The sequence below is a fragment of the Rhinolophus sinicus genome, linkage group LG10 (genome assembly GCF_036562045.2).
Source record: "Rhinolophus sinicus isolate RSC01 linkage group LG10, ASM3656204v1, whole genome shotgun sequence".
In the NCBI taxonomy this organism is placed as follows: domain Eukaryota; kingdom Metazoa; phylum Chordata; class Mammalia; order Chiroptera; family Rhinolophidae; genus Rhinolophus; species Rhinolophus sinicus.
The window spans coordinates 106,118,527-106,145,118 of record NC_133759.1 but is presented as its reverse complement, the minus strand read 5'-3'; the positions used below and the strand labels follow the sequence as shown (position 1 = coordinate 106,145,118).

The window sequence follows — 26,592 nt, the reverse complement described above, 5'->3', positions numbered from 1 at the left end:
GGTGCTGGGGTCAGATGACCAGTACAGGGAGCTCACCCCTGGGGCAGCCCAGCCTGCAGCTGGAGTCAGGAGACGGGCGCTGATGCAAAGCCGGCACCGTCCCCAAGATCCCAGCTGCCCCTGCCCTCTGATGCAGGCAGCCAGGCTCCTTTCCATCCTCTTATCATGAACAGGAACACCAAGCAGTTTATCTCCTCTCTTCAAGAGCCTTCTAAAAACAGATGCAGGGGATGTAACAACTTCAGAGGGCGGTGTTCCCACCAGGCTTCAGACAGCCTCTCCAAGGCAGCTCATCTCGCTTGCCAGAATGGGGCCAGGAAGCTGGCAGGGTTCGAGGAACTGCTATCAGGAAACATTTAAAAAAAAAGCCTTCTCCCAGAGCGGGGATGTGTCTCCAAAATCCAAGAGCCCCGTCCTCGGGATCCAAGCCACCTCGAGTCACTCCTACTTCAGCGTAGATGCTGAAAAGCCAAGGTCAAGTGTTTGGAGAGGGACTTCTAAGTCCACAGAATGAATAGGGGTTATGTGATTCCATCAGGGGTACCACCCGAGGACAGGGCCAGGGCAGCCCGGTGGCTTCAAGGGGCAGCATTCCCTGACCAATTCAGAAATGACTTATCTTTTTGTACCGTTTGAAATCTGTGAATGTCAGATCTGGAAGAGAGGCCAGAAAGCAGTTGGATTCTACTGCAGGTGAGTGCCTGAGGCTCAGGGCTTCCTCATGCTGGAACCTTCTGTGGAGAGCCACCCTGCCAGGGTCTTTCTACCTGGTATTGTTGGGAATTCTGCCCTGTGAAGTGGGGTCTGTCCTGGGTGTCCCCGATTAATTTGGGGTTAATAGGTATTGAGTAGAGGTGAGAAGCAGGGGTCCTGGGGCTGGACCCCCAGCACTTACCTCCCAGCTCAGACACTCCGTGTCGTATTGTGCTGTGAAATTGGGCAGGTTACCTCATCTCCCCAAGCCTCTCTTTTTTCCCTCTGTGACATGAAGAAAATAACATTGCCTCATCATACTGTCACAGGAGGATGACATGAGATTTTGTCTGTGAAATCACCCAGCTGAATACCTGCACGTCAGCATTAGGTCCTTTCTTGCAGTTGTGGAATGCAGGTACATCTCATGAGCCTACTGTGTAATGATGACTGTAATTTTCTTTAAAATCATAGCCCTTCCATTTACAGGGTACCGCGCCATACTCTGAGAACGTTCTCATCCCACGTGGCTCTCCAGCAGTCCCACGTGCAGCCCTGTGAAGTTGGCAGGGCAGGGTGTGGCCTTTACTTTAAGGGCCAAGAGGCTGATGTTCTCACAGGATGCTTGGCTTGCCTAAGTTAAGGGCATTGGCCAGGTCTGCTGGTACAATTGTTGTTGATTTCTTTCCCCTTTTTATTTGTGATCGATCCAGCAGAGCTGTGTGGCAGAAACTGTTCCCTCCTGAGCCAATGCTGGTGCTGGCCGCTGAGCTCGTGCATGTCATCGGATGGCCCTCACATCTAGGACATCTGGGGGAACCTCGGCCCACAACTCCAGGAAACCACAGATTCGCCATCGCTTCCTCTACCGCCTTGGGCTCGGTCGCAATTCTCAGCAAGACTCTTCATCTTTCTCTTGTGTCTGGAAGAAGAGAGTCATGTCATCTGTCCCCACAGACAGAAACCAAGGCCAATGTGGGCCTGTGGTCAGGAATAGACTCAAGTTCTCCCCAGAACAGCCAGCTCAGAACAACGTTAGCACATGAAGAGGGTGTAAAACAGGCTCCTTTCCTGATGCTGGCAGACCGCAAGGGGCCCGATTTGTAAGTGCATGAGGGTAGATGCATCAAAACAAGTCCTTAAACACCACTCAAAATAATAGCATAAAGTGCTGACTCCGTGCAGAAAGGGGCATCGCACAAATTATTGGGTGGTCAGGAAGACCTCTGTCTTCCTGCTTGTGACTTGAGGCTCCATCTTCCCTGCAGACTCATGTTTGCTCGCCGGCGAGAGAGCGGGGCCAGACGGCAGGCCCAGTGAGCCACTGACCCTTGGTTAATAAGCAGGGTCTGAAAGACGTGAGCAGGGTTAGGAAGAGTTGATGGAGTGGTGATCCATCCCAGAGGGGAATATGGGTTTGGGGAGGCAAGGATGTGGGAATTTGGTATTTTACTATATATACTATTTCTATAGATTTTGAAATAATAAGCATGTAGGCATTCTGTAACTTCTCAAATAGAAATTGATCATAGGATAGACCATCATGCCAGTGGGCTGACAGGGGTTCTGGAAATTGCATCAGGACTTTGTCCACAGTTGGCCCATTTTACCCAGCTTCCAAGCACTGTCTTCTCTAGAACGTTATTCTGTGGAGGCAGCTTCATACCCCATTTGATGAATGTGTTGTCAATAGCTCAAGCCAACTGAAATAATAATGGGAGAAATGTCTGCTTCTGCCAAGAACTGAGAACTGGAATGACGCTGGCGGGTGTTTCCTGAAGCCAAAGGCAGGTTTCCTATAATTAGAAGCAATTTGCTAGAAAGTTTACCAGGCTCTTCCAAAGCACACAATATGGCAAATTGTTAAAGGTTTCTTTATTTTTCCTTTCCTTTCATGACACGTTGCAGATGGAGAGCATGGAATACTCGCTGTTCCTGGGCTGAGACTGTTATTTTAGAGGATCACATCTTTGCCGAGTCAGTGCAGTGGGAAGAAGAAAACCAACTTTTTGTGTCACTGTGGGAAATGGGAGCAAACTCAGAATCATATTCTAAACATTTCGAAGCCCGAGGCCTTTCCAGCTGTCTCCGCTGAGAGACCTCAGCTTTAGCCAAGCAGGATCCAGCAAGTGAAAGGTACACCAAGACCCAGCGCAACGATGTCCGTTCCAGCATGTAAGAAAACGGGAAACTCAGACTCCACTTACACAAACTGCTGTTCCCATTTCTGTATCCACAGTGCAGCGATGGGTAGACGAACATCTCCGGACGTTCCCAGCTCTGAGCCAGGCACCTTGCCCGTTCTGTGCAGTGCAGCGTCCTCATCCCGCCCGCCCAGCCCAACCGCCCTGTCGTAGGTACTACCACTATTCTCGGTGTATAGATGAAATTGAGACCTAGAAAGGCGAAGGCGTTTTCCCAGAATCAGAGGCAAAGCTAAAAAGCACAAGATGGTCTGGCTGCTAAGCCAGTGCCCTTTCTACTATTCCCATGTGCCTGGCTGTTGGAGCCACTCTTAAATGGATACAAGGATGGCTCTCAAGGCCAGGGCTGACTACACAGGATTCCCAGATCCTCCCGACTTGGCCTCTAAGAGAGAGTGGAGCAGGCTTGCCCCTCCTCCTTGGTCTAGGAAATGTAGCTCTACAGCGTTTGGAGCAGCCCCCTTCCTGGGGGCCTTCTCGTCCAGCTTCAGCTGCCCACCTCCTCTATGACATAAGCAGTTGTGCAGTCAAGTAATCCCGGAAGGACCCTGACTCAGGACAGCACTGTTCTCAGCCATGCTTTCTAACGTCAGGCATTTGTATTCCAGAACCCTGGGAAGATGGCCTCCTCAATCCTGTTTTCCCATGAACCCAATGAGAAGAGACAGAAGGTGAGTGCCGGGGTCCTGCAGTGTGTATGTAGAGTATGGCTCAAATGAGAGGTGGGTGAGACCAGGGACGTCCTGGATGTAAAGGAAAGAAAATGAATTTATTAATTAGGCCATCCACCCATCCATCCTCTCATCCATCCATCCATCCATCCATCCATCCATCCATCCATCCTCCCATCCATCCATCCATCCATCCATCCATCCATCCATCCATCCATCATCCATCCATCCATCATCCATCCATCCATCGTCCATCCATTCACCCATCCATCTAACTATTCAACCAGTGCTATATCTGAAGTAGAACAGGCAATACTTGAGGGAATAGCCCCACATGAAAACAGACTGTGTTAGGATGATGAGATAACATGGTTTATTCCCCCAATGATTTTTTAAATCTGGCTGCAGCCTTAAAGAAACTGAGACAGAAGGATGGAAAAAGCATGGGATTAGACACAGAAAGACAAGTACTGCATGATCTCACTTATATGTAGAATTTTTAAAAACTTGAGTTCATAGAAGCATTTGTACAATGGTGGTTACCAGTGGTGGGGGAGGTGTGGGGTAAGGGGCGGGGATATTGGTCAAAGGTGCAAAGTCAGTTCTCAGGTGCATCATTTCTGGACATCTGCTGCACAGCTTGGTGACTGCAGCTCATACTAATGTATTGTTTACTTGAAATTTGCTAACAGAATAGATCCTACATGTTTTCACCACACACACACAAAGGTAACTACGTGAGGTGAGGGAAAGATTAATCAGCTAGATTGGGGGCATCATGTTACAATGGAAACGGGTATCAAAACATGACATTGTACATCTTAAACGTAATGATTATTTGTTAATCATACTGCAACAAAGCTGAAAAAAAAAAAAAACCCACAAGGAAAAGAGTGGGCTTTGGCAGCAGAGAGGCATGAAGGCACATCTGGCTCTGCCCCACACCAGTCCAGTGAACCTTGAACATCTTAGCCTGTTTCTTCTTCAGAACCCTGGGAAGATGAGCTCCTCAATCCTGTTTTCCCATCAATCCAGGGAGGAGAGACAGAAGGTGAGTGCCGGGGTCCTGCAGTGTGTATGTGGACTATGGCTCAAATGAGAGGTGGGTGAGACCAGGGACGTCCTGGATGTAAAGGAAAGAAAATGAATTTATTAATTAGCATATCCATCCATCCATCCATCCATCCATCCATCCCCTATTAGGGAAGGATTATTCGTTTCCTTGGTGGCGATGCGATTTCTGGACCAGAAATCTGGAGCATGGAGGAGTTAGGAAGCATTTGTTGAGTGAATGAAGAAGGAGGCATCTGTGGGATGGATTGCGGGGCCTCTGTGACCCAGGACGATGGGCTTCAATTGATTCTGTAACCAAATGCCTCCTTTTACTTTTCATGATTAGATACCGTGGATTAGCCACAGGGTGGAGGCTTTGAGCGGGGAGGCAGGTGGTATTTCAACTCCTCACCTTAAACCTCTTTATCAAAGTGGCACATTTTCAGTCCAATTTGCTTTTGAAACTCAGCAAGTTCACTTGACCCTGGAGGCTAAGTGCTGCTGGGGCCCCGGCTTGAACACTTTGTCCTGGGAATGGAAAGTTTAGCAGGCTGTGCATTCCTGCCAGAGGCATAATCTGCTTATGAGATGACCCACCCTCGACTGGCTGGAGAGCGGCCTCTTTGGGCGCCCAGAGAAGGACAGTTTTCCAGGATTTTGCTGAGCTTCTTGGCCAGTAAGTGCGTATCTTAAGCCTAAGCGGGCTCATGGCAGAACCAACTTAGCAGAAAGAGACAAAGGGCAAGAGAGGGTGACAGTGGAGATGTCACGGGGGCACCCAGGTCCTCAGCTGTACTGGGACGATAGCACATCTGCATGTGCTGTCGCACAGGCCTTTGGGGATGATCAGCAGACCAGGGTCCCCGTTCAGACTTCCAGCAGCTCCCAGGGAGCGAGCTGCCTCCCTCTCATTGGGATTCCTGTGAATCAGAACTTCCAGCTGCGTTTTCTTCAGCAGCAAGGGAGCCTCAAAGCTTCTGCAGGCCTGGCTTGTGTGTGTGTGTGTGTGTGGGGGGGAAGGGTGGGCACCCAGGAGGGTGAAGCATGGGCGGGTCACAGGGGCACCGGCAGGAGTGTCCTTGTCATGGTGAGATGGCAGACAGAACCATCCTTTGTATTCCACCCTTCTCATAGAATACCACACAACCACTTCCACATTTTAAGAATGAAGTTTGTCCCAGATATAGCAGTAAGGAAAAAGTACAAGCTGCATCATAACAAAAATGTTGAGAGATGGTACATGCAGTGTGATCCTGTTTAATGCAAAAAATAAAATCCGTACCAGAATGATACATTTGCATGGACATGAGTGTAGACACAGAGAAAACGAATCTGTAATGATATAGCCAAAACTGAGTACAGTGGTCCCCTGAGAAGTGGGGTAAGGTGGGGGGATGGGAGAAGGATGAGAGAACACACTTACTGTATATCTAGATAGATAGATATAAATCTATCTATCTATCTATCTATCTATCTATCGATAGATAGATAGATTTATACAGCTTTACTGAGATACAATTTACATACTATAAAATTTCCCATTTAAAGTAAACCGTTCAGTATTTTTAGTACACTTACGGAGTTGTACAACTAGCACAATCTAATTTTACAACCCCTCCATCATCTCAACAAGAAATCTCATACGTCCCACAGGCAGTCCCCCGCCATTGCTCCTGTCCCCTTGTCCAAGGCAGTCACCAATTGACTTTCTCTATCAGTTTTCCTTTTCTAGATATTTCATATAAATATACTTTTATATTATGAGGTTTTTCCTTTTATAAGTATGGATTCTTATGCAATTAAATAAACAACAAAAGGGGGCACCATCGTTTCCAGGGAGACTGGGATTCGATGCAGGAGAAACGCATTTGCACACCTCTGGGCTAGGCACTTGACCCAGGTCTCCTTTTAATCCACCACGAAATCATGTGACGTTTCTGTCATGATTGAATTATGTCCCCAGAAGCTATACTGAAGTGACCTTATTTGGAAATAGGACCTTTGAAAGTGTTCCGATGAAGTCAGTAGGATGGGCCGTGTCCAATACTAAGAGGAAGAGACACAGACACACACGGGGAGATGTCATGTAACGATGGAGAGAGACCAGGGTGAGGCATCCAGGAGCCTCGGGCTGCCCACAACACCAGAAGCTGGGAGACAGGCCTGGAACAGTCTTACCTTGAGCCTTCAGAGGGAGCCTGGCCCAGCCGTGCCTTGATCTTGAACTTCTGGTCCCCAGAACTACAAGAGAATAAATTTCTGTTGTTTTAAGCTGCCCAGTTTTGTGGTGCTGTATCCTGGCAGCTCCAGGAAACTAATATAGTTATTGCTCCCACTTTACAGAAACGTAAACTGGGGCTTAGACAGGGAAAGAGGCAGGTCCAGGTGACATGGGGTGGGGTTAGGAGGTTAGGGAGCGCTGAGCCGAATTGTAACTCAGCCAGGCGGGCACAGGTAGTCTTTCCAGCTGCCCACACAGAGGCTGGGGGCTGAGGCGGGACAGTCATTCCTTATCACAGTCAGTGAGATATCCTGGGAATCCACTTTGCTGGCCTCAAATAGCATGCATGGGGGAGGGAGGGCGGGGATAAACAAGAGAAATAAGCCAGGCAGGAGCTGGCCTCCCAAATCCAACTGGCATCTTAGGAAAAATCTCTTTCCACTAGGCACGTTTCACTGAGACATACTTTTTGCCTCTCCCACCTCCCAACCATATCCTGAGAAAGGAAGAAAATTCTCTTCCTGCCCCTGCCCTGCCAGAAGCTGGTGTGTGCGTTGGGGTGCAGAGGTGGGTGGGGTGGGGGGAGTGTGATAGCAGGCCACACTTTGCCAAGCTCTGCCCACCTCCAGAGGGACTGGCACCCTGTGATTAAGGGGCAGGTCCAGAAGAAGGCAAAACAAATATGTGACGTGTGTCCCTTTTCCATCCCCAGTGTAGCTAGTGGGTATGCAGATATGGTGCCCAGAGCAACCAGAGGCAGGAGGTCGCTCTTGCCTACACAAGGTATCCTCCAGCTTTCTCATTTAATCCTCACAACACCACCTCTAGTTAATTACTCACGCTGGCAATGGAGGCTCAGAGAGGGGAGGTAACTTGCCCAAGGACACACAGCATAGGCAGATGCAGGCAGGGAGCTAGGCAGTGTCACTCCAAAGATGAGCTCTGTGACTCCCCCCCGCCCCCAAGCCCCGGGCTTTGGGATCAGGCAGTCTATGTTCAAATCCTCTGCAAATTACAGGGCCTGAGGCTTTGGGCTGTGAAATGGGATGCTATTCACCTCTACCTTCCAGATTGTCCCAAATGCTTCCCATAGTGAGTGCCTTGGAAGGTGTCAGGACTTCACAAAGGTGGCAGTTTTCATTCAGTCCCTGTCCTCTGCTGGAATGTCTCTCTTTGTCCTTGCTCCTCACCAAGGCCAGGGTCCAGGAGGGTAGCATTCCTGCCTCACCCTTCTCCATACTCCTGACTGGTAGGCACACAGAGGGTCCTCAGCACAGTCTCTTGGAGGCAACGTGATGTTGTTAAGAGACCTTGGGATTTGACTCCTGGTAAGAGGGGCTTGGTGAGGGACCTGGGGTCACATGGGGGCCTTGCTGACTTCTGACAGGTTCTCTCACCTCTCTGAGACTCGGTTTTCTCAGCTGTAAAGTGGGCCCATGACACCTTCTTAATAGAATCACTTGGAGGACTTAATTAGCACTCATGTGAAAAGTACCTGTAAAAGCAAGTGCTCAGCAAGACTCCCTTTTTCTTTCTCCTTCTTGCTTCTGTTCTTTCTTCATCCGTTTCTGAGCTTCAGATTTTCCACCTATAAAAGAGGGTGAATCAGAAGGTCCACCTTCCTGGGTAGACAATGGATGAAAGCCTCATATAAACCTAAAGCACTGGACACATCAATCAGAAGTGCATTGAAAGAACATCTACAAGCACAGAAATCATTTGAGTTTCCTGCCAGAGAGGATTGGCAAGATCCCCACCCACCCCAGCTCCGAGGAGCCAGAGGCCAAGGGATATAATGCTTTCTTGGCAAGAAAAGAACAAAGCCCTGCAGAATGAAGAAAATTCTAATGCACCTTTCCAGATTATTATATCAAGCGAGAAATGGTTTCAGCTGAAGCTGTCTGAATAAATTACTGGCAGTCAGAGGGTAAGGAAATTGAGCTGTGAATGCATTTATATAAAGTATTTATATGTCAAGCTTAGCTCCCTCTCTGTATATTTTTCTGGCTTTTAGACATAAGATATTTTACCAGATTCTCCTTCCCTCAGGAGGCAGTTGTGCAGGTTAGGAAAAAGCCCCAGACAAATCTCCAAGTGGGATAGCAATTCTTTCTTCGTCCAAAATGTTTGTAAGAAACTTTTTTTAAAAAAGACTCCTTAGTATAAGATACACATTTGGGGACATACTTCTTGAAGTTGAATTGGAAAATATTTGGATGCAGCCTTAGGATGCTCTTGTCCTTCTCACTCTACTTGGTAAACTCCTACACATACGTCAAAGCCCGGGTTAGAGTTGCTCTGCTCTGTGCTGCTAATGCGAGTGGACCCCTCCTCTGTGCTTGGACCACCCTTTATAGACCCCTCTGTCATGGTCCATGATGCCCTGTTTATTTCCTTGTCTGTCTCTCACCGGAGGTTATGACCTCCTTGAGGGGAGGCACCATTTCTGATCCAAGTTGGTGCCATGGAACCCAGTACAGGGCCTCCCATGGTGCCAGTCATGGGTGATGTACCTGTACTTGTAACAGACAGGTGAACACAGGTTATGGAGAAACATGGGGCCAAAGGTAGATGGGCCAAGGGGTGGCTTGCGTCATTTCATGAAAAGCCACCAGCAACCAGTTTTACTGGACAAACAATATTAAGAAACAGCAAACAGCCATCTCCATGCTGGGGAGGTTGATCTTCCTGGGTGTGAAGACAGCAAATAAGGCAAGAGTAGGAACAGCCAACAGTCACCTCGAAAATCTTTAAGTCCCCATAAATAACAATAAAAGTGGCTTTGTGTGTCCAACCTCACAGGTGACTTTCTCGGTCCACCTGACTTCCTGTTGGTGGCCCTCAATTTTCCCTTCAGTTTTCTCTTTGGAGAAGGATTCCATCGCTCCTCGAGAGTCTGTCTTTAGAAAACTGGATCCTGCCTGGCTGTGGTGGCTGAGGTGGCCTTGAAGTCATCCCACATTCTGTCAGTGTCGGACACATGCGTGGACCACGGCAGGTGAGAGGACCTCCTTGCCTAGGGGCACGTGTTCCCGGAGGGGAGGGCACAAAGCAACTGCTGCGTGACATTGTGCCACTGGGTCCGTGTGTGAGCAGCGCTGCCGTATTTATTTACTTATCTGTTCATGTAAAAGTACTGTTTAACACTATAATTCATTAAAATGTGTAAATACCACGTGATGTATAGAGACACGATACGCTAGCATTTGCAAATGACAGAAACCTCTGACAAAGTAGTTTGAGAAAACGAGGACAATGCTTGGTCTCATTTCATCAAACTTCAAAAAGGGTAAGATGGAGTAGGCCTTGGAATGACTGGGTATTCTCTCTCTCTCTCTCTCTCTTTTCATCTCCCTGTACAGAAGACAGCCTTTCCACACATACTGGGGAACACGGTTACTACCAGCCATAAATTCACATTTTTCCAGCTCCATGACTGAAAACACAAACAAAACTCCTCATGGTTCCAGCAGAAAATCCCCAGGGACAGACTGATGGCTTCAGCGCAGGTGGCACTCCTACTTCTATGGTAAGAAGGTGGGTGATTGGGTCCTGGGTAGACATGATATGAGCCATGACAGTGTCTGATTTGGTAGACATCAGGTAGGACCCTGAATATACACTTTTTAAAATTCCGTTTGTGATTTTGACGCTCACGGTCAATTGTGAGTCACTGATCTATATGTATAAATGTGTTATATGGATATAAATTTTGAGTAATACATTCACAGACGGCAAGGTGGCTGAGAGAAATGAGCTGACCTCTACCCCCCATCACTACTTGTGTGTCTACTCTGTGCTATGCTTAAGGATATGCAGACAATAAGATTTGGACCCAATCATTAAGGAGCTAATGTTTAGTGAGAGAGACAGACACAAGTAAAGAGTGACAACTGAGCATACAGTCTACGTTATGTAACTGCACAGAGAAGGAAGCACTACTGTGCTTGGAATAACTAAGGAAGTCTTCCTTGAGGAGGCGTCATTTGAGCCAGGTCTTGAAGCGTAAATAGAAGCTTACCAGGCAAAGGAGCTTCAGTCAGGCAAAGGAGGGGCATTTAGTCTCAAGGGAACTGGATGTCCGAGAATCTGATGGGTCTTTAGAGCTTAGTCCTTGAGTATGTCACTTTCAAGGTGCTTCATGAGTTCAAATCCCATTCTTCCCGCTTAGCAGGCATGTGACCTCTGGAGAGATACCCAAGTTAGCGACCATTTCTGTACCTTAATCTTCTCACTTACAACACGGAATTAGCAACCTCATCCTCGTGAGTTGTTATGAAGATCGCACTAGTTGATATTATAAAGTCGGTTTGCATACCAGGACTTTGAGTCACACATACCTAGGTGTGCGTACCTGCAACATTGCTTATTAACTGGGATCCTGGGCAAGTTATGATTCTAATCTCTGTTTCCTCATGTGAAAAACATGGGATAATAACAGTACAGATCTCAGGGGTACTTTTAAAGCTTGAATAAGAAATAATGCATGGAAAGTATGTGCCTCCAAACCTGGTACGTGCTAAGCACTAAATATACATTGCATGTCCTTATGGAATAATTACTTCACAAAGTGCTTAGTGCAATGCCTGGCACGTAGTAGGTGTGCAGTTTCTTCCCCCCATTACAGAGAAGACCGGTTCGTGGCCAGGAATCATCCTTGAAAATCTAACCTACCCACAGTCTTTGCTGAGATGCCGAGGGAAGACTGGGAAGGTGGCCCCTCCACCCACCCGGGTCAGGGTTGCGTGTCAGGCAGGGAGGTTGTCTCTATTCAGTGCAGCTCAGCTTTCTTGGGAAGAGGCCCAGAGTCTAATGAATGGAAAGCTGACACGCCAGGGAGTTCATTCTGGAAGAGAATTAAAGCCCATTCGAAGCAAATTCTTCAATCGGCTGGCCCATTCCACATGGAATGGCGTCTTGGCGAACATAACGGAATTACTAAACAGCGGGAATGGCACAGTCTTCCTTTCCTCGGGGTGTTTGGGAACCGGAAAGAATGCTCGCGCGGCCCATACTATTAGGCAGCTGCATTATGCTAATAAGCAGCTGAGCCTGCCGGGAGCGAGTGGCGTGAAGTCAGCAAGGGACCAGCCCTGGGCATCTCCCCAGCCACAGGCCCAAGCGATTTGTTCTACTTTCTAAGGCTGCATTCAGACAGGGGAGGGAAAGGAAACTCCTATGGCCGGAGTGGGCCCGGAAGACCCAAGAGCTGGCAAGCTTTGCCCTTGAGCCAAACCTCATCGAGGGAGGGCCGTAGCGTTTACTGAGTGTCTTCACTTTGCTGATTCCTGATTGCTGTGGTCCCCCAAAATCCTGAGACACTGAGATGAGCAGGAAAGTGACCTGCCTGGGGTCAGAGTCTGTTTCCATCCAGGGTCTGCTGGGTGCCGAGTCTTGGGTTTTTTTCTTTGGCAAACTGCCGAGAAGGTGGCTGTGATCGCGTGACTTGTTTTGGAGTCATCCAGACGTGGGGGCTGCAACTTACTAGCCATGTGACCTTGAGAGCCTTGATTCACCCTATCTGTGAAATGGGAAGAGTCATGCCTGTTTCAAAGGATCACGGTGGGGATTCTATTGCAATAAAGGCTCTGAAAAGTATAAATTCCCCTTTTCTTATGTGCAGAGATGGTTTCGTTCTGAGTTCCCAGAGGGACTCGGACACCAACAGGGAGGGTGGAGAATGAACCCTTAAAGGTGGCACGCTGGAAATCCCCCAGGGTGCAACTGGACCTTATTGGGCACCACGAAGAGCTTAGCGAAATCTGGGCCCACGGGAATATGAAAGGAAATCTGCATTGTGAGCAAACACGGTACCCGGTGGACCAGGAGCTTTCTGTGCCTCCAGCTCCTGGACCTGCAGAGTGATGCCTTCACGTGTAAATGACCTTGTGAATGAAACATCGAGCTAAAGCGGTTTCGAGCCCTGTGGGATGGAGGATGGCTGATGAGGTCTCTCCCCACGTCTACACGGCTTAGAGACGTCACATGTGCTTTTGTCGTTGTCGTTGTTGTCTTAAATGAATTATTCTTCTAAGGTTTCCTTAAGTATGTTCCATTTCCTGACAGTCCCAAACGGGCTCTACTTTCCCTCTGCTCAGGACATTTCATTCTCATGTCTACGTGCCTTTATCCGCCTTTAAAACCAGGTGAGACATGTGCGAGGGTAGGGCGTGTCTGTTTTTCAACTGAAAACCTCTTTTGTGCAGTCAGGTGAAGAGAAAGGGCCGAGGTGTTGGGGCCCTAAGACAGGCTGGAGTCCTGGACAACTGTGCACAGGGCGACCTCTGCGCGGGGCTCCAGGGAAACGGGGAGGCGGGCGGCAGGGTGGGGACCGGCCAGGACACAATCGCCAATCACAGCCTGGAGGTGGGAGAGTTTAATCTTCCTCAGGAAATCCTCAGAGTGTAAAAAGTCGGGCCTGATATTATAAAAACCCTGCTGAGAGCTTTTAAAGGGAGCGGACATATATCGGGAGCCTTCTCTAGCTCCAATTTTCTCATTATAAAAGTGACCAAAGTATAAAAAACACCCAATGCACATTTAATATCTCTAATATGTGGCCGCCTTTTAGCCTCCGGAGAAGGACAGGTATTCATTTTCATAAATTACTTTTTAACTATTTTTTTTCAAAGGGGGGGTGGTGAAAGAAAACAGAGACAAAACAGATGCCTTGAGCCCTTTGATCAGCCTCACTGCAGACAAGCAGGCTGCCCGCTAGCACGTCTTTAACTACAGCTTGCCAGGAAGAAAATGACTGGTTTTAACTCTGCAATTACAGTGCCTGCTGAAGGCTTGTCATCGCAGCCAGGGGACCTGATCCCAACCAGCTCGGCTGTCCCCAGAATTACAACCAGCGGGGCAGAAAGTTAAATACCCCCTATGGCCAGCAGCTTCCACAGGCCCAGAAGCTCCGGGCCCTGGCCCGAGCGCCCCCCACCTCTGTCGCTATAAATGTAGAAAACTAAGAACATATACGCTGGCGCGGCCAGGCCAGACGGAAGAGAAAGGAGCAGGAGACAGTGGCCTTATCTCACACCCAGGAATCGGGAATGTCGCTGGAAGGGAGGGGAGGATGGAAGCAGAAGGTCGGGTTTCTGGAGCACCCTGTGCAGAACGGAGGGCCTTCCCTACTGGAGCCCATGGCCGTGTCAGCAGACAGCACATGGCTGGCCTTTGGGACGTTAAGCATCAGATGTCTACGGACTCTTCTCAGTGGGAAAGGAGGAGATGGTCATATCGACTCAGGCCCCTATCCCCAGGCTCTGTCCTCGGCCATTTGTATGTGTTGTCCCACTATATTCTGCCAGTCTCTTCACACACCCAGGGCTGGGCACCATGCTGAGCACGTGGTGGAACCCTAGAAAGTGTCAGTTAGATGAATGAGGGATTGCCAGTTTTGCAGAAGAGAAAATTGAGATTCACAGATGTTCAGCGACCTGCCCCAGGTCACCCGGGGGCGGGGGCCGGGGGGGGGGGATGCTGGAGGCAGGATTGGGAGGCTGGTGGGCAGTTAGTTCTCCCGGAAGAGTGTGGTACCTGAGAAAAGGCGGTGCACTTCCCAGATGGGGACATGGTCCAAGGCTGTCCCCTGACTCTCAGGGCCAGCTCTGGGGTGAGGCAATGCCTCAGGAGCAGAATTTAAGGGGGCGTCAAAAGAAACTCAGTGATCAAGATAAGTAATATTTCGATTCAATATTTCTGACACCACAGTTAATGCAAAAAATCCACGATGAGCAAAATGCCAAGTTTACCGTAAAAACTGGGTCCACCTTACTGATCTCACCTTTTACCTCAGGCTGTCGTCTGACTTGGCCTGGTGCTCCCGACTTTAAATTGCTGTGTGACCTGGAGCACCCATTTGCCCTCGCTGGGCCCCAGTTTCCCGGCCTGCCCAAAGGGAGCTGGCTCCGGGGGCCTCTTCCGTCTCTGACACACTGGTGCTGGGGTTCGAGCCTCAGCGGCCCCTGGGCGGTTTCCGAGGTGGGCGTGGCAGGCCGAGGCGCCTGCAGGTCTGCAGCTGCGGAGCTGGGGAAGGCATGTCCTTCCCAGACCATGTTCACCCCGTCCTTTTGCAGCATCTGGGTTGAGTTTCACAAGTGCCTTCCTAAGAATACGCAGGAAGGCGAGGAGAACCCAGGCCAACTGCAGACATGACGTTGGTACATTCTTGGCTCTTCGGGGCGGAGATGACTCGAGGGGAGCTCTGCTGGCTTTTCGTGGTGGTGGCGATGGCGATGACAGCCCCTCGTGAAGCCTGTCCTCCTGGGATGCTAGCTCTCGGGGTCACTGCTGTTTAGTCATGTGGCTTTTTCATTTATCTTCACTCCCCCCATTAGCAGAAATTCTTTTATTTTAAAAACAATGAGAGGGACCTTGGGGAACCATTGTCATTATTTGCATAAATTCTTCTGATATGTGCTCGTTGCTGTGTCATTGCGTTTCTGATTCTGTCTTCTCCCACATATGTAGTAGGGCAACAGATCAGTTGCAGCCATTCACTAGCTCATTTGTTCATTCGTTCATTCACATAAATACAGTTACTGCTACCTCCTGAGGGGACAGACACTCATGGAGGGTCTTCTTCTGCAATGCACCATGCCAAGCAGTCACCGGTTGATCCATCCAGTCCCAACATGTACCACACACCTACTATGTGCCAGGTGCACGTACATTCTAGATTTACACTATGACACCAACCAGCCACATCGCTAGTCTTGCAGCACTGAGGCCAGGCTGGGGAAACTGAAGTGAACTGAACAGTAATCAGCAAACGGTGGCTACCCTCTCTGTGACGGTCAATGGAGTGTGTCTGTGAAGGTGTTTCCGGATGAGATTAGCATTTGGATTGATAGACTGAGGAAAGCGGATTGCTTTGCCCACTGTGGGTGGGCCTCACCCAATCAGTTGAGGACCTGAATAGAATAAAGTGGCAGAGGGAGAGTTTGCTCTTTTTCTGCCTAACTGCTAAGGCATCTTCTCCTGTCATCATTGGGACTGATGCCACTGGTTCTTGTGGTTCTCAGGCCTCTGGGCACAGATAGGAACGACACCACTGACTTGCTTGGGTCCCCAGCTTGCAAATGACAGATGTGGGACTCCTCCATAATCGTGTGAGTCAATTCCTTACAATAAATCTCTTTATATATGTAAATAGGGTGATGTGTGTGTGTGTTCTGTTTCTGCTGGTTCTGCTCTCCAGAATAATATCGCCCCTGAGAAGAGCCAGGAAGAAAAGGCACGCAGTGCTCTGAAAGCACATGGTGGAAGGATCCAACCAGGTCCAGGGGTCAGGCAGGCTTCTCCCGGGAAGTGCTAATGGGGCTGGGATATGAGAGACGGCCAGCAGTTAACCAGGTGTAGAGCGGGTGAGGGAGTATATCTGGCACAGAGAATAGCCTGTGCAAAGGCCCTGAGGCAAGGCGATAGGCGAGTAGGAGGTACTGGAACAAGGCCGGGGTGGCTGGAGTGCCGAGGACAGTGGAATGAGGCTGGAGAGGAACATAAAGGCCAGAGCGCAGGCTGGGCCTCACAGGCTACATTGAGGAGTTGGGGCTTCACATCATCGTCCTGACTGCACTGGTTCTTACTGTTATCACAGTTTTTCAGATGAACAAAATAAGGCTGAGAGAGGTTCATTTGTCCTGCTAGCAAACATTTACTGAGCATCTACTATGTGTCAGGTGCTGAACTGAACGCTGGGAAGACAGCTGTGAGCAGGACAGGCTGGGCCTCGCTGCTGGGGAGTTTCCATTCCATGAGTGGTAGAAACACAATGGGGAGTTGTTTCTGCCTGTCCCAAAGGCTTTGTTGCTCACCCATGTCACAGCTTCCTGGGCCCAGCCCGGGATGAAAGATGCCCCGAGTTGTCCCCCTCAAGTGCTCCTGGTCTGGGAGTGAACTAGGGGACCAACTGATTTGCCTCTGTGCTTTGTTCACTGGAGCCAGCCCCAGCACCCAGCCCCTAAGCGGTGTCAACAGCCTCACCCCAAATCTTCAAAGGAGGAGGCTGAAACTGAGGAGTGGGGGAGTGGCCCTGGCCAGGAAAGTGGCAAAGCTCCTTAGGACCTTCAGCTGTTGGGCCAAATCTTAACCACCCCTTCCCAATCTCATTTCCATTTTGTGGATTAAAAATGGTCACAAACTCTTTAGGGCACTTTTCTTCAAGAGGTGGGGGCTCTTTCCCCTTCTGGGCTGTCTTTGTGACTTAACTTTGAGCAATGCAATCAGCGTGGCAGCAGGGACAGGGGCCAGCCTCGCCCTCCATGCTCTGGGGCGCAGCACCCTGAATGAAGACACTCAGCCCAGCTGCCGAGTGATGGGAGAGCCCGGGGAAGGGCAGGGCGGACGGAGGCCCCAAGGGAGCAGGCCAGGCTGGCCGAAAGCGGTCCCACGAGAACCCAAGGCGAGCCCAGGAGAGGAAACACCCTGCGAACCCACTGCCTCATGTGACAGAATAAGTCACAGTGTTTTATGCCACTACGTTTTGGGGTGGCTTGCTGTCCATCAAGAGATCATTGAAACACCACCACATGTGTCTGGGGGAGAAATGTAGAGAATGATCATGGACAGGCAAGGTGTTGTTCTCCCTGAGCCCCCATTCCCCTTTCTTCTGCTAAGTGCATCCTCGTTTATATGGAGCTGGTTCATTGCTGAAGAGAGGGAAGGAATGTAAAGAAGACCTTGCCCAAATGCTGTTTACGTCACTGTGCTATTATTCTTATTTCTGTGTATTGCACACAGGCCATCATAGCAAGAGTTAGTGACATTTTTAAATGAATCCCCGTCCCTTGATCCCAGTGCTGTCACTGCCCCTTGTGTCCCCAGGACTCCTCCTGGCATTAAGTGGCAGAGGCACCTGGCTTTTTCAAAGGGACCACAACACGTTTTTTAACTGCATTCTCTGAAAGGAAAGGGATTTCACAGAAAAAGTCATCCCCCTCAGGCCAGAAAATTACCTCACATTGCTGAATTTACTCCTGGAAATGACAAATAAGCCAGCTCATTGCTACAGCCCTTTGAAGCTGAGACTCAGATTTCCCCAGGCCCTGCCCATGGCAGTGGCTGCATTTTAGCTGTTCTGCCTCTTCATGTACATGGCTCCCCCAGCCCCCAGGCACGCACACATTTCTAGGAGCTTTGAGGGTCCCACAAGAACTCCCATATAGTCCTCGACTTCTGCTCCAGTGGCCTCTCAAGGCCCACTGTCACTAAGTCATGTTGTGCCCTGGTCCCACACCAGCTCTCTGGGGGCTCCGGTCCAGCTGAGGGAGCCCCTAGCCAAAGAGGCCCCCAGCTCCGTCACCAGCTCCTCGCTGCATGGGGCTCAGGTAGGGGCATCTGAGCTGAACTGGCAGGACAATATTCAAGACAGACCCAGGGGACCTTCCCAAGACTCCGGCATGCAAAACCACTTCCTCATTCTCCTTCAGTCACAAACAACCAACCAAAAACCTCACAAAATTGACTCCCGGAGGGCCTGCCCAGGCCTTTCGCAAACAGGCCCAGGCTTGTCTGAATTCCAGAGTGGGCTCAGCTAGAGTCCTCGCCTCCAATTTGGTTCAGGAAATAATTTCCTACCTGCTCTCACGTGAGCTTCAGCACAATCCCATGAGGTTGGCAGGAAACATACCGTGTTTCCCTGAAAATAAAACCTAACTGGAAAATAAGCCCTAGCATGATTTTTCAGGATGACATCCCCGGAACATAAGCCCTAATGCGTCTTTTGGAGCAAAAATTAATATAAGACTAGGTCTTATTTTTGGGGAAACACGGTAGTTCTGTCTCTTTTGCAAATGGTGTGGCTGAAGCTCAGGAGGTTACACGGTGGGGGTGGGGGTGCAGGATCGGACCCCAGTTGGGAGAGCATGGGTCCCACTCCAACTGTATAGCCCTGCCCTCCACTCCCTTCTTTTGGGCTGGTGGTCACCAGCATAAGTCTGGGGGCTGGGAACCCTGGCTCCTTAGCAAATTCCTTGACTTCCCTCAGCCTCAGTTTTTTCATCTGTAAATCAGGTAGAAACCCTCCCTACCTTGCAGGGCTGCTATGAGGACTAAATGGGACAATGCCTGCAAAGAACCATGCTGGGCCGCTGGCACAGAGAACTACTCTCTGGCTGCCCGCTGACCTCACAGATGGGCCAGAGACAACCTCCCACCTGGAACTCAAAGCTTTGATCAGCCATTAATCCTTCATTGGAGGAAATGCTCCATGACCCGACTTGACACTTTGGCCACAAAATGGATATAAAAACACATTTTATTCCATGGGGTTCCTGTAAGGATTAAACAACAACAAAAGTGATGGCTAATCGATCATGACTGTCATCCCTGTCCTAGCACCTTCCTTGCGTGGACCCTTATGGAACGTTCTCCCAAAGGTAGAGTGAAAAACTGAGCCGCGCCCATGACGGAGCCCCCAGGATGCGGCAAGCACATTCGCAACACCAGCTCCTCCAGGTCTCGGAAGGAAACTTTCCCTTTTTACAGATGAGGACACTGAAGCTCAGAGGCGTCACCCAAAATGACCAGGGTCGCAGGACACGTGCGTGGAGAACCACGGATTCAAGCGCGGTTCCCTCTGACGGTCCCATCCCAAAAGGTCCTGGAGAAAAGAGTCAACACTCTCATCGGGAGCAGCAAAACAGCCTCCCTGCTCATTCTCCACGGGGACTTTTATTACAAACCGAGCTGTGGGTTGGTAAGAGGTCAAAGGAACAAATAGTCCAGAGGTGGCCTTGTTAGAAAAAGTCCCCAAATGGGAGCGCAGAGGCTCCTGGGATGGGACTGTGCTGGGAAGGAGGGCTGTGACAGGGCTGAGGCCTTTCAAGCTGAGTTGTAACCTGGGGCCCAGAGGCACCCCCCCACCCCCCCACCCCACCCCCCGCCGCCAGTGCCCCCAGGCCAGGAGCAGAAACCTGATCTCAGATATATTACTACTAGTGGGGCGACTGCCTAGCTGGCTGCCTCTGTCAGACAATGGCGCCCTCTGCTGGCAGCACGACGCAACAACTGTCAGTCACAATTAGAAAGCGGAAGGGCACCCTGGAAAGTGGCAAATGTCATTCCACTCATAGTGCGTAGGCTTTAGGTCTCATCCCTGAAAATTATTGCTTTTATTATTTTATGTGTTATTTATTAGTACTTATTAATCTATAGTTTTAATTATTATTATTATTATTGTTTATGTGGGCTAAATTTTGATACATTTATAAAATACTTATTTTAACTCATTTTTAAGCCCGTCACCTTAAACATAACATGGTTTTATGAAAAATAATTGTCTTTTTGAAACAAAAACTATTTTGTGGAAGAGTGGCATCGTTTTGCTTGTGCAAATCTCTTTAATGTCTGGCTTAATAGAAGACAGCTGTAGTCTCATGCGGCCCCACATTCAATCTGTTGAGCGAGATTGGCGGCAGAATGTAAAAACAATCTGGTCTCTCACACACATGCAGTTGGAAAAGGGAGGAGGATTTTAAAAGCCTTTTTCAAATAATTGTGAATATTCTTCTCAGACATGATGCCCCAAATTGACAAATGGTACTTTCTCAAAGGTCAGCTGGAACCTGGAACCTGAAACCATATCATTGGATGTTTTGATTCCTCTGTGACGTTAAAACCCACTGTTCTCTCTCGGATGGCTCTTCGCTCCTGCCTGGCTGTGTAACGTCGTATGCTCATCATTTGGAAAACATTGGTTCACCGGGTCGTGCAGAGCTTCCAAATCTTGGCACAATTTCATTTAAAAATATCAAAAGACCACACTTGCTAACATTGCCAGATGTCATATCAGAAGAGTATTTAGAGATTGGAAAACTGTCAGTCTCATGGTGGTGGATATAAATTTTCCCCAATTCGAATTTTCACTTGCAAGATCAAATTTCATTATTGGTAACAAATATTATCATTTTTCCCCCCTTAAGGTGACAAGCTCATTCCATTTACTTTCAAGAAAATGTCTACCAAAAGGTGAAATCTGAGGTTTGTCAGCTGTGCTTTCAAGTGAAATGATTGTCAGCAAAAAAGGGGCTAGTTTAGCTCAAAAAATTGCATAAGTGCTTTTCTTCAACACGGCTATCCCTGAGGAGGTGGCAAAAGTGTTTCATGCATTCGTCTTATTTTGTCACACAGAGTATTAAAAAGTTTATAAGCAAGGCCTGAGATGTAATAAAATTAATAATGTACACAGCTTTATCCAGGCCATTCTTTGGCGAGGCTGTTTTGTGTTGTTTTGTTTTGTTTTAACCATGAACACACGGTGGTGAAGAATGCACTGACAGGACAGCAGTTCGGTGCCACTCCCTCTCACTCCTGCTAAAGCCCCAGCAGCTTCGCCAGCTATTGCTTTTGCACACTTGTAAAATTGTTAACATAGTAGAGCAGGCAAATAATATCTTCGTATTGTCATGCAGAGAGTTTTAACTTTGCAGTCCCTTGAAAGATAGTTGGGAGGCCCCTGAGCGTGCAGAGCATACTTGCAAAACTGCCATATTGCACCAATAAAGGGGAGTCAAGAAGTGGGACCCGCAGGGGAGCAGGGGTGGAGACGTCTTCCTGTTTGCCTTCCTGGAAGTGTGGGGTGGGGGGTGTAAGTGAATGGAGAATGTATATTGGGCTCTGCCTCTGGTTCCTGGCACAGAGCTCCTGAAACCCTTGTGATGTCCTAAGTGATAAGAGCACCTCTTTTTTGAATCTTGATTTTTGATCCCAGTTCCTGATTCAGAGTTCCTGAAACCCTTGTAATTTCCTGGGTGATAGCAGTGTCTTTTGTTCTAATGAGGTGACTCTGGGTGGGCTCCTGGATGGGGGCTGCTCATCAGAAAGTCCAAGCTGTGATGAGAAGCTTGTAATTGTTAGCCCCTCTCCCCATTCTCTTGAGCAGGGAGAAGGGCTGAAAATGGAGTTAATAATGATCGGTGATGCTTCCGATGATGAAGCCTCCATAAAAATCCCCAGACTATGGGGTTCAGAGAGCTTCTGGGCCTGTGAACATGTGGAGGTGCTGGGGGAGTGGTGCCCTGGAGAGGGCATGGAATCTCCGTGCCCCTTCCCTCATACCTTGCTCTACGCATCTCTTCCATCTGGCTGTTCATCTGTAGCCTTTATCATACTCTTTAATAAACTGTCAAACATAAGTAAGTGTTTCACTGAGTTCTGTGAGCTGCTCTAGCAAATTAATCAAACCCACGGAGGGGGGCATGGAAACCTCTGATGTACAGGTGGTTGGGCAGAAGCACAGGTGACAACCTGGACTTTCAACTAGCACCTGACGTGGGGACAGTCTGGACAAAAGCAAAAACCGGGCTATGTTAATCACAGGACTTTTTGTTTTTTAAGATTCAAAGTGAATTAAGAACCTAAATGTAAAAAACAAAATGGAAATAATGGGGACATTTTAGGAAAATAACGTTGGATGGAGGTGATCTTCATAAGCAAGGCAGGAGACCTAGATGTCTTAAAAAGCAAGGGAAACAGAGCTGACTTCACAAAATGCTTAAAATTTTGTACAGCTAAAGACACCATACGCAAAGTCAAAAGGTTTAGGGAAAACAGCATGTATGACAAACAGAGAGTCAATTTTCCCCTTCATATGAAGAACTCTTTATAAATTGATAAATAAATGGCAAACAACTCAATCTAAAAGTGAGCCAGAGAGATCCAAGATGGCGGAGTAGACAAACACGGTGCCTGCGTCCTTCCGTGAACACATTAAAATTACAACTATAGAACAATCAACCTAAGAACCATCTGAACTCTAGCCAAACAGAAGTCCTATAACTAAAAATCATAAAGAAGAAGCCATGTCGAGACTGGTAGGAGGGGCACAGACGTGGAACGGGCCCCAAGCCTCCGTGTGGCGGTTGAGAACCAGGAGGGATATCGCAGCCGTGAAGGTTCCCCCCAGAGGAGCGGGGGACCCCAGGCCCACACCGGCCTCCCCAGCCCGGAGTACTGGTGCCGGGAAGAAGAACCCCACAACATATGGCTGTGACAAACAGTGGGGATTCCTGACCATCTGGGTGGGACGGCGGCTGCAGGAAACCCAGACATCCTCTTAAACAATTCGCGCACAGACTCACTCGCTCGCAAGCACTCACCTTGGGCTCCAGCAAAGGGACAGTAACTCGAGGGTGTCAGACTCATATGGGGGACAGACTGAGGTGTAGGCAAGGGCTGGAGGACAGTCGCCATTTTCCCTGTGAGGGGTCCGCCTTCTTCCCTGCATCCGACAGGCAGGCGCCATCTTTCCCTGTGTTGAGCCCGCCCCCACAGGCCAAATTTGAATCTGATTGGCCGGTGAGCTCCACTGGGACCCCACCCACCCAACTTCCCCAATGCCGGAGGCACTTTCTCAAGAGCAGCCAGCCCCACTTGTATTGCACTCTGTCTTGTAAACTATCAGAGCCTGTAGGCCCTAGGCGGGCTGTGACAGCCTCACTGTGCTCGGAGACTTTTGCTGAGTCACTCCACACTCAACTCTGGCACCAAACCAGAGTCTATATTAACCTGGGGACCATAACTCTTCCCACTCTAGTGACTCCCTGAGACCCTGCCTCACCCAATTCCCATTCCTCATGAGGCTTTATTAGTGGCTGAACCTTAAAGGAGCCGGCCAGTGGCAGCAGGCCTCAGGGTGTTCTGGCTTTTTGCAGGGTTACCCCAGGCCTGGTACTGGTGGCAGCTGTCCTCGGTTCAGAGCGTGGCCTCTAAGTACAAACTGGTTGTTACACAGTAATCATGGGGATGTAGAGTACAGGATAAGTAATATAGTCAATGATATTGTAATAACTATGTGTGGTGTCAGATGGGTACTAGATTTGTTGTGGGGCAGGGTGAAAAAGGTAAAGGGATTCAGAAGCACAAATTGGTAGTTATGAAATAAGTCATGGGGGTGTACAGTAAAGCACAGGGAATATAGTCAATGATATGGTAATAACTATGTATAGTGCCAGGTGGGTACTAGACTAGTCGGGGGGATCGCTTCTTAAATTATACAAATATCTAACCACTACGCTGTACACCTGAAATTAATATAAAATAATATTGAATGTCAATTGTAATTAAATTTTTTTAAAAAGGAGTAAAAGGTGAAGGGGAATAAGAGGTCCAAATTTCCAGGTATGAAACAAATAAGTCATGGGGATGTAACATACAGCATGGGGAATATAGTCAATAATATTGTGATAGCAGGTACAGTGCCAGATGGTTGCTGGACTTATCATGGTGATCACTTCTTTAGGTATGTAGATGTTGAATAACCATGGTGAGCCCCTGAAACTAATATAATATTGTATGTTAGGTATATTTTTAATAAAAATCTTTAAAAAAAAAATGAAAGTGAGTCAAGGATATGCAAAGGCAAATCCATCTTTTGCCATCAGGGAAATGCAAAATAAATTAAATGCAATATTGTTTTCACCCATTAGCTTTGCAATGTTCAGAAAGAGTGGTAAATCGATTCTGAGGTGGAAAACGTTGGTGTGGGAGTGTTACTTGCTACAGCCATTTGGAGGCAATTCTGGAAATATTTGTTATAGGTTCATGAACATTTACTTTTTGGCCCAGGAATCCCACTCTTGAAAACCTGTCCTCTAGCTCATAAAAATACAAGTATGAAGATGTATATTTCAGCACTGAAGGTGGAGACGGAAGAGAAGGAAGCCCCCGGGGTATTCCTGGGTTGGGGGATTAAGCTGAGGTAGTCCTTTCAGCGGCTGCTGTGCACGTCACGGAGCAGATGACGGGTCTGTCTGTGCCAACCTGGAGAAACGGCTGTGATCCTTAAGGGGAAATAACAAGGTGAAGAGAAGTATGGGAGACACCATCTCATTTTTTTTATCAAACCAAAGCCCCCAAGAGATGTGAATGTATGTGTTATGGACTGAATGTTTGTGTCCCCCCCAAAGGTCACATGTTGAAGCCCTAGTCCCCAATGTGAGGGTGTGAGGAGATGGGGCCTTTGGGAGGTGATCGGGATGTGATGATGTCATGAAGGTGGGGTCCCCATGATGGGACTGGCGTCCTTTTAAGAGTCAGGAGGGAGCCTGCTTCCTCCCTCCGCTCTCCTTCACATGAGGTTACAAGGAGCAGCCTGTGACCTGGAAGACGATCCTCACCAGAAACCTCCCCTGCTGGCACCCTGACGTCAGACTTCCTGCCTCCAGAACTGGGAGACATAAATGTCCGTTGTTTCTATGTTCCCCAGCCTGTGGTTTTTGGTCACAGCAGCACAAACAAACTAAGGTGGTATGCATGAACACAGAGAAACATTTAGGAAGGCCGCTCCCACCTGACGACTCCACAGCCCCAAGCACAAGGGACCCCTCCTTCCTTGAGCTTCTCACTCAAGCGTGGCCAGGCTGGTAACATTTCCACCACGGAAATTGGCAAATGGTGCACATTACGGTTCTACCCTCTGGAAGCCAGTTGTCAAGCCTTTACCAGCATGTCACTGCCACAAGGGCCTGAAAAGGGCTGCAGGCACTGTCTCCAGAAGCCCTCATTCAAAGGCCTGATTATTCCCTGCACTGGGAAATGCATGCACACGGACTAATTTTATAGCACACCGGAGACCTTTCAGCTGCAATTACCTGCTCTGGCTTCTCCTCCGAGGAAACACTGTTCTTTCCAAAGGATTTTGCGATCCATGCAACCTGAGCCAGTGCAAGGGGCTATACTGCATCCTTGCCACTAGGGAGCAGTGTTGCCACAGCCAAGGTGCCTGCTCAGCCTGGAAGAGCCAGGATGGAGCTCCCACCGCTGCATTCACCTCGGCAGCACCTCAGACCCTCCGGCTCCCTGGGACCCTCCCCTGGGGTTGGAGGAGGCGAAGGGGAAGAGGACTCAAACTTTAGTGTCCTTAAACTCAAACAGTATTGATTTCAAGATTGGGGAGAACTATAACAGCCACTTAGCACATTACCAGCTATGTCACGTGGTTACAAGCCCTGTGACAAGTCACTGCATTACTGTGAGCTTCAATTTCTCCAGCTGCAAAACAAGGAGGATAACAGCACTGACTTCAGAGGGCTTCGTGATACTAAATGACATGATATGGAAAGAGCTCAGCCTGGTGCCTGGCAGGCACGTGGTGAGCCCTCAGGGACCTCAGCGACTGCTACTGGTACAGTTTACAGTGTGTTGATGGTCTTACCCTATCTGAGCTCATCCTCTGAGGCATCTACCATTATTTTGCATTTTATGAATATAACACTGAGAGACATAGAAGGGAAGTGATGGTCCCAAGGTTACACAGTGAGTAGGGGACTCGAATCTGGCCCACACAGAGCCAAAGTCTCGCCTCCCTAACTCAGCACAGCAGAGGCAATAGCGAGAAGAGTGTTCGCAGCCGGCTTCTCCAGGGCCTGACTGAGCCCTCCGTCTGCCCCCCACTCCTGCCTCCACCATAGTGGGCTACCTGGGGCTCAGCATTCCCCTGTCTGAGCCCAATTCCTTCCTTGGAAAATGAGACTTGCACACAGAATTACTGGCAGATTGGTGACAGTGAGTGAGGAGTGCTTCAATACAAAGAAGCCATCAGTTCATCTCTTCATTCAACTCAGGTCTATTGTGATACAAATATTTGCAAGTGCCTGGGCCACAGTGCAGGATAAAGCCCCAGGCTTTGCTCGAATGGGCTGGCAGTCTGGGAAGAGAGGGCTGACGGAGCTTGCTTCTTCCTCTGGGCACAAGCACCACAGCCTGGAAGAGCGGAGAGTCTAAGGGGATAGGCAAGGCACCTTTCAATACC

At 48.9% G+C, this 26,592-nt stretch overlaps 1 long non-coding RNA gene across 2 annotated transcripts in view; it reads right to left on the bottom strand.

Annotated features, from left to right (window-relative positions):
* Window positions 1-3,962: 3,962 nt before the first annotated feature.
* LOC141567312 (uncharacterized) overlaps window positions 3,963-26,592 on the bottom strand; it is a 66,051-nt gene continuing 43,421 nt past the window's right edge. Inside the window, exons 2-5 of one of the 2 annotated variants that reach the window (XR_012489888.1) lie at window positions 10,864-11,027; window positions 8,338-8,430; window positions 6,800-6,862; window positions 3,963-4,691 (exon numbers count right to left, since the gene is read on the bottom strand). This is a non-coding gene — a long non-coding RNA (uncharacterized LOC141567312). The remainder of the gene's footprint in view (window positions 4,692-6,799; window positions 6,863-8,337; window positions 8,431-10,863; window positions 11,028-26,592) is intronic. The other variant, XR_012489887.1, reaches the window with a different exon arrangement.